Genomic DNA, 8,959 nt, shown 5'->3' with positions numbered 1-8,959 from the left:
AAAAAGAATGAATTTATGAAATTCCTAGGCAAATGGATGGACCTGGAGGGCATCATCCTGAGTGAGGTAACCCAATCACAAAAGAACTCACATGATATTTTTGTTTTGTTTTGTTTTTTAATTGAGGCATATCACATCTGCAGAAAAGCAGGGATGCCTGCTGGCTGTTTTACAGGATGACCAAACCTCAGAGTGCTCAGATTAGGAAATGTAAGGTTCCCAATCCTGCTGGGTTTAGTTGCCTGCCCTGCTCCTATATTGTAAAATTGCAGCTTTCCTGCAATAAGGCCTTTTGTTCTGTTCCCACCAAGCCTAACAACCTGAACTTGGCTCCTGGAGCACACATGGTGAGAGGAGAGAACTGACATCAGCGGTTTGCACACACACACACACACACACACACAAATTAATGATTACAATTCTTTAAAAGCAGAGTGCTCAATAAAACATTTGAGCGATAGTAAAGCCAGCAGTGCAGAAGACAGCTTGCTACTCTTAGTGAGGGGTGAGGGGAACACTGTTTCAGGAAGAGTCTGGGGCAGGGGGCTTTGGTTAGACAAGAGGCAAAGGAAGAATGTGCCAGCTATGCACAAGGGACTCCACCATCAGCAAAGGAGGGAACAGGCAGGGGAAGTAGGCTCTAGGATTGGGTAGTAGGAATGATGTCAGCAGGCTCTGGGCATAAGGAGCTGTCCCTGGGGTGGGGGTGGGGGTGGGTGCACCTTGTCCTGAGTTAATAAGGACAGGTAGATAGTGACCTGGAATTTGGAAGCCTGGAAGGAAGTGAATAAGGTTGGGCTCCGGAAAGGTTTGCATACGAAAGGTATGTTACAGTAACCGTGGAGGGTCATTGCTCCAGGGTCTGCAAAGCCTTAGAACTCCAAGCATCTGCATAAAGAAAATGCAAAGTGTAGTTAGTATGTATCCATCTTTGACTCTCTTGGGCCTGAAAGAACAATTTGCATATACGGGGCCTGGGAAGGGAAGGTGGGAGGAAACAGGGAACTGTGATGCACTGGCCAAGTGCATAAGAAGAGGGCTCCCTCCTTGGCTTTGCTTCCAGCTGTTGTTCCTTTACCCAGAGCAAATCAAGGGCTTCTGCCATACTTGCTTGTGTGCAGGGTTGCTAATCAGAAAGCCGGCTTCTTGGCAGTTTTAGAGGAGCCTTTACAGACAGACCCCTTGGGAAATGTGTCCCTCATCCAACATGTCTGTGTAGACCACCTGCCTCAGTTGGTCCTGGAACCATTTGCTCCTCCATTCTGCTGGGCCCATAGGGGCTTTGGAAGGGGTGCACTCCCACTGTTGACATCTGAACACAGTGGCACAGCACAGCAATGGAACCCACGGAAGCTTCTCTGCCCACATGTCTGGCACCAGTGTTTGTTCTGGGGCCAGCCAGGCTGACCCTGCTGACTGTATGTTCTCCTCATGGTGTTGCTTTCCTTTCAGCATGGCTTCAGCGGAGATGGGACTTCTTGCATATCAGCTTGGGATCCAGGAAGGAGCACTCACGAGAGTGCGCACACACGCGCACACACACACAAAGGCACAAGCAGTGCAGCCTTTGTTGACAGGCTCAGAAAGCACCTGACTGCACCCCCACACCCAGCTGATCCACTCTCAGTCTGGCCAGATTTAGGAAAAGGAACATGGATCCTAAGTCTAAGTCTCCAAATGGAGGGTCAAAGTCATGTAGACACTACAACTCTTCAATGGCTGTGGGAGATGGCAGAAGTAAAACAGAAGACTGAAAGCCTGAGACACCTGGCAGGCTTCCTTCCCACCCCCAAGGCCCAGGGGAAAGCAGAGGAGAGTGCCCGCCTCTTTTTGACACCTGCCTTCCATACACATTTGATAGCCACACTTCCCAGTGCTACATCTTTAAAGGGGGCTCAGAGGAGAACAGTGGTCCCACCTTAAGGTGAAGGATATGCCAGAACAAAATCTGAAGGGGCAGGGTGGACATTAGAGTTGTATTTGGAAAAGACCTTATGGAGTCATAGATCTGCATTAGGAACTGAGGTGTACCGGGTTTCTTTTGAGGGGGTTTTCGGGTGCAATTTGAAACAAACTTAAAGGCCGGTATTAAAAATGGCTCCTCAGCCCTTCTCCAGCTGTCTTTGGACTGGAGTCACCCTGCTCACCTGACCTGGGGGTCACTAAGTATACTGTTTAAGAGGCACAGGCCACAGTCTTATTTCTGCATGTGAGTACACTTCTGAGGTGCCACCATCCCATCCCAGGGAAGGTCTGCTATCATCGCCTGCATTCTGTAGCTGGTGATGAGGCTGTTGGAGAGAAGTGACTTATAAATGGGGAAGAGGCCCCGTCTTCCAAGCATCTGGTCACTGTCCGGTTCTCCACAGGACACATGGCTGGACGCAGTGAGGCTGGATCCACTCAAACAGCATCCTATGTCAAAAACAGAATCCCCCTTCTACCCACGACAAAGACTTGAGGATCATCGCTACCCTCCTGCCTCACAAGCCTGCAAAGCCGGGGAAGGGATAAGGGAACAAAGGTGGTGCTCAGACATTGTGCAACAGAGCACGGGATGCTAACTAAAAGGGACACGCCTGCGGGGAGCCCTGCGTGGTGGTGGGAACCCACAGAGACTAGGGGACTCTGAGGAGAGGATTCTCAGTTCAGGAAGGACAAAGCCAGCCAGGACAGGAGACTGTCCAGAGGCAGGCAGGGGTGAGGGAGTGGGGGTGGGCTCTGAAGTTCTTCTGCAGGATCAGCTGAGCACTAATGCACACATATGTGTGTGTGCATGTACAAGTGTACACAGTGTGTGTGTGTGTGTGTGTGTGTGTGTGTGTGTGAATGCTGATTCTGTGGAGAGAGCACTGGAGAAGGCAGGAGAATAGTTGTTGGTCTCCTGAACTCTCACAGGGACAGATAGATTCTGCTCTCACCAGTCAAACTAGGAAGCCTTCCTAAGACATGCAAGTAGCCTGAGGGGTAAAAACAAGAACATACAACCTATAGTCAGAAGAAAAAACATCAATCAATAGAAACAACCAGAAATGACAGGCCTGATGAGACTGATAGCATTAAAAGAGCTTTTAAAAGAAGCTCCTCCTCCTCTCTCCAAGAGGAAAGTGAGAATTGAAGAGAGAAGAGAAAATCGTTAAAAGACCCAGTTGAAGACAGAAAGCTGCAAAAGGCAACGTGTGAGAAACAAGATGCAGGAGACAGGAACAGCAGTCGGCTGGACACCGCAGGCAGAGGTCATAGCAAGCCCCGGGTGTGCCAACGTGAACTCTCCCAAGGGAAAGGGGAGAAAAACTACAAAGTAAACAAGAACAGAAACTTTGGAAGCACCACTAAGCGCAGAACTTAAAAGCAGCCAGAGTCTCGGAAGAGAGGAGCTAGGAAACAGGTTTGGAGGGATCATGGCTGGAGACTTTCCAAATTTAACAGAAGCCATAAGCACACAGTTTCAAATGACCCAAGATCCCCAACCAGAGGCAACACAAAGACAGCACACTGGGCACACCTGGCCAGGTTTCTGATAGTTGTTTGACATATTAATTAATGTTGGTGTGTGTGTGTGTGTGTGTGTGTGTGTGTGTGTGTGTGCCCTCTCGTGCATGTGCGCACATGCGCTCCTAGGAATGGGCCATGTTCACTGTCTGTTGTGTGTGCAGAGGCCTGCTTTATGACTGACTCTCTACCTTATTCCCTTGAGACAGGGTCTCTCATTGAACCAGGAGTGAGGCTGGTGACTACTAATTCACAGCTATCCTCCTGTCTCCACCCTCCACAGTGCTGGAGTTACAGGCTCAGGTGTGTGGTTATTCTTTGTTTTTTGTTTTGTTTTGTTTTGTTTTTTTGAAGTGGGTGTTGAGGATTTCTCAGGTCCTCATGGTTGTACACCAAGCAGAGGCTCTTTCTTACCTGCTGAGCCTTCTCCTCGGCTGTTAGTATTTGAAAATATTAAAAGGCACCTAGAAGTCCCATGGCAGAGGATGCCCCACGGAAGAGGACATCCCAGGGCAGATGACATCTTGGGGCAGAGGACATCATCTCCTGGCAGAGGACGTTCAATGGCAGATGATGTCCCACGGTAGAGGACATCCCAAGGCAAAGGCACATATACAGCAGTGAGTGGAAGATTTGGAGGAGCCTCGACACGTGGGTGGCCTCTTCTACCAGCTCCTCCATGTAGTAACTAAGCCACGCCCCGGAGACCTACGCCACGCCCACGAGACAAGTGTCAATCATTTATCCTGGGCACCGTTCTAATTGTCTCCTACCACCTCACCATGCCTTTACTAAAGGCCAAGCTTCAAGCGCATGAATCTTTGGGGAACATGACATATTCAATCCAGAGCACCCAGAAAAACTACCTTTTAAAATGCAGGCAAACAAAGGACTTTTCAACGTACGAAAGTTGTGGGAACGTCACTCAGCAGGCAAGCGCTGCATTGGATAATGAAGGAGGTTAGTCTTTCCAGCAAAGGCTTGCGGTGCCGCACAGACATCTGGATCAACACAAAAGAATGGTAATATAATGTATGGGCAAGCATAAGATATCATTGAAAGATAATTGCTTAAAAATAAACCCAACTTCCTATGGAGTTTAAAACAACATTTAAGTAAAATGGTGTAATAACAATAGCACAAAGACCAACTAGAGGGGCAGGAAAGTAAGTATAAAGGCCTTTGAATGCTTGTCTATGTAATGTACAACTTTATTCTATGGGAGACACTGAGCAGTGATGTAGACTGTAAACTCTTTAGCAACTACTTAAAAGAATAGGCAATTAATGTATGCCAAACTGAATAATAGAAAGTAATGGTTTTAACTTACCCAACCCAGGAAAATGAAAGGAAAAACAAGCAAGCAAGCAAACAACAAAAACCAAAGGGCTGGTGAGGGGAGTCGTCAGACACACAGCGTTTGCCATAAAAGCCTGGCTACCTGAATGCAATCCCTAGAATCCGAGTGGAAGGAGAGAACCACCAGCTCTTCAAAGTTATCCTCTGAACACCACATGTATTCTGTGGCATGCACGTGCCTGCATGCTCAGACACATATATCACACACACGCATACACACACATGCACACACACACAAAACTAATTTAAATAAAAAAACAAAGCAAGATGGATAAGTCAAAACCAGTAAGATGTTAGATTAAATACAGCCATACTCACAATCACGTAAAATATTTATGGGCAATCTCTCTATATGTATATATATATATCCAACCAGAATAGTCCCATAGAAATTGTTTTAAAAATAAAGCCTTAGATTAAATGGAAAGAATGGAAGGTCTGACTCACACAGGCATGCTGGAAGACAAGGAAACACTTGTAGAGCTACAGCAGGCACGAGAGTGAAACTCAGGTAGGTCAAAGGCATTGAAATGATAGGTGTAGGGAATTAAATGATTACCATTATAATGCTAAGAAAACATAGACGGCATTCAATAGCACATAGCAGAGTTAGCGGAAAAATGGTATTTCTAAGACAAAAGTTAGAAATGAAAAACAGAGATGAATCTTCAGCAATTGGCAGACTGGACACGCTTAAGCCACGTGCCAGTGATCTTGAGAGTATGTCATACGAGCCTCCTAAACTCTAGGAAAAGGGAAGTGGGTCAGAATGTCTAGGATTGTGGGGACAACAAAGGGCAAGACTCAGACGACCTAGAGCAAGCGAAGGCGAGACAGACATAGGGAGAAGAACAGAGCAAAGGGAGAGGGAAGTTGGAAGTAATGTGAGAATTTCCCAAGCCAAACAGGCAGGAACCCAGTACACAGAAGCTAAACAAGGAAAAAGCAACAAACTGTGGAGAGCCAAACACAAGGTAAGCATCACCAGAGAAGCCGGGGAACAATCATCTCACCATAGAAGGAGGAGGGCAGCTCCCAGGGTCTCTGTAGAATCTACAGGAGACAGGAGACAGCAAGAGGAAACATTCTAGTGTGTTGAAAGTAAAAACAAAACAAAACAAAATCCCAACCATGTGCATGTGTGTGCACATGAGCATACACACACAAAGAAATTTTCATTAACAAATGTTCTTCAGAGAGAAAACAAATTCCATAGGTCAGCAACTTGGATCTATATAAAGAAAGGTCTCAAAAAGAAGACAATTAAAAAAAATTACTTTATTTACTTGAGCCATTACAGATGGTTGTGAGCCACCATGTGGTTGTTGGAAATTGAACTCAGGACCTCTGGAAGAGCAGTCAGTGCTCTTAACCACTGAGCCATCTCCCTAGCTCCCAAAAAAAGGACACAATTTTCGTGTATCATCTGAAGTGACTGAGCTCAGGGACTTGTGTATGTTAGGCAAGTGCTAAGTATAGGCCACTGAGCTACAGCTGGAGCCCAAATTGATTAGTTGTTTTTCATTATTCTTTGATACAAATGATGCATTCAATCATTATAACTTACCTGTAAGTAAAATGGATGACAGGGGCAAGAGACGTGCGAGAGAAGTCGGGATCCGCTGGTGCCAAGCACTTGCATCACCTATGATGTTGGACAGTGTCCTTTGGAAGCAGACTTGAATTAGTTGTACAGTGTATATTGTAAATCCTAGGGTGCCTACTAAAAAGGTAAAGAACTGATATGCTAATAATATGCCTAGAAAAGAGGAAGATGGAATTTTCAAATAATGTTCAATGGAGCTGTATGGTAAAAAAAAAGAATGGAAACAAAGAAAGAAAGGAAAGAGGGAAATGATGGCAGACCCAGTGTGCATAATTCAGCTCTATGATGACTGTGTCCACGTCCAGCGTTCTAAGTACACACTGAATGAGAGAGGCTGTCAATATGGGCTGAAGAGCCAAAGTCCGATGAATATATCCTAGGCGAAAGGCATAGAAAATATTTTTGATATAATCATAGAAAAATTCACAAGTCTAGAAAAAAAGAGGCTCTTTTTGTGTACAAGATATATACAGAACACCAAACAGGAAAAGAAAAGAAACTCTCACATCATATCACCATGAAAACACTTAACATATAGAACAGAGAAAGTGTATTGAGAGATGGAAACTCCAAGAGAGAGATGCTAAATCACGTGGAAGGTACCCTCCTGTGCCCGCTTCTGCAACAGCTGACTTTAACAGAAACTCAGAAGCCAGGCCTTGACTGAAAGTGAGGACAGACAGCAGGCATCGGGAAGAGCATGAATCACAAGTCCCGGGTTTTCTTTTCCACGGAAGCACATAGTTTCAGTACTTTGCTCCAATCAGTTTGTCTTTTATAGCAATTAAAGTATGACATGTGCATTCATTTAAAAAAAAAAAGTTAAAGAAAAGTATGCCGTGTTGGTAGAAATCCAAAGAAATCTGAGCCAAGCCTGGTGGCGCACTCTTATAATCTCAGCTGTGCAATTTAGTGAGACCCTGACTCAAATTACAACATGAAGGGGGCTGGGCTTCAGCTCTGTTGAAGGGCACTTGCCCTCCTGCCTAGCTGACTCTGTATAGGGGCCTGTGCTGGCTGCTTTCTTTGTTCTTTCCATGGATCTTCTATTTTCTTTATGCCCATGTGAGGGTTAATCTAACATTGAAAAGTTAAGATAATCTACCATAGATGGTTCTGACATCAACCACACATACAAAACTCAAGGCCTTTACAGCCCTCATCCCTGTGTGTCATAACACCCATCTTTATATACACTATATCCATTAATGTAGACATAGCTGTTTTAATTAACTCACACACACACACACACACACACACACACACATATATATGCATAATGCATGTTCATCAGTGCATGTATTTACTAGGTCTACATAGACTGCCCACTCATTAAAGTAGATGTATCTATCTGAATTAGCATACATCTCTGTATATTCTTATTTTAAGGAAGATGCATATTTCTTTTTAATGTTTTTATTTATTTCCTTTTATGCATCTACTTAGCCCTTTTCATTATTTTTTTTAATTAGGTATTTTCTTCATTCACATTTCAAATGCTATCCCAAAAGTCTCCCATACCTCCTCACTCCTCTACCCACCCACTCCCACTTCTTGGCCCTGGCGTACCCTCCTGTACTGAGGCATATAAAGTCTGCAAGACCAAGGGACCTCTCTTCCCAATGATGGCCAACTAGGCCATCTTCTGCTACATATGCAGCTAGAGACACGAGCTCCAGGGATACTGATTAGTTCATATTGTTGTTCCACCTATAGGGTTGCAGACCCCTTTAGCTCCTTGGGTACTTTCTCTAGCTTCTCCATTGGGGGCCCTGTGATATATCCAATAGCTGACTGTGAGCATCCACTTCTGTGTTTGCCAGGCCCCGGCATAGTCTCACAAGAGACAGCTATATAAGGGTCCTTTCAGCAAAATCTTGCTGGCGTATGCAATGGTGTCAGCGTTTGGAAGCTGATTATGGGATGGATCCCCAGGTATGGCAGTCTCTAGATGGTCCATCCTTTCGTCTCAGCTCCAAACTTTGTCTCTGTAACTCCTTCCATGGGTGTTTTGTTCCCAATTCCAAGAAGGGGCAAAGTGTGTCCACACTTTGGTCTTCATTCTTCTTGAGTTTCATGTGTTTTTGCCAATTGTATCTTGTGTCTTGGGTATTTTAAGTTTCTGGGCTAATATCCACTTATCAGTGAGTACATATCATGTGAGTTCTTTTGTGATTGGGTTACCTCACTCAGGATGATGCCCTCCAGGTCCATCCATTTGCCTAAGGAATTTCAGAAATTCATTCTTTTTAATAGCTGAGTAGAGATTTATCTTAATAAATTTGTCTTTCACATTCCATACAAAGAAGTGGGGCTGCAAAGTAAGCCATAGAGATGCTTTCTAAAAGCTATATGATGTGTCTGAGCACTTGCTTGCATGTATACAGGTGTACCACGTGTGCAATACTTTATAGGGAAGAAGAGAGAGTTGGCCTCCCTAGAACTGGAGTTCCAGTTGCTTGTTAGCTGTCATGTGGGTACTGGGGTGCTGAGAGAACCTGG

This window comes from Mus caroli, chromosome 14 (assembly GCF_900094665.2).
Source record: "Mus caroli chromosome 14, CAROLI_EIJ_v1.1, whole genome shotgun sequence".
In the NCBI taxonomy this organism is placed as follows: Eukaryota; Metazoa; Chordata; class Mammalia; order Rodentia; family Muridae; genus Mus; species Mus caroli.
Note: the sequence above shows the minus strand (reverse complement) of the source record.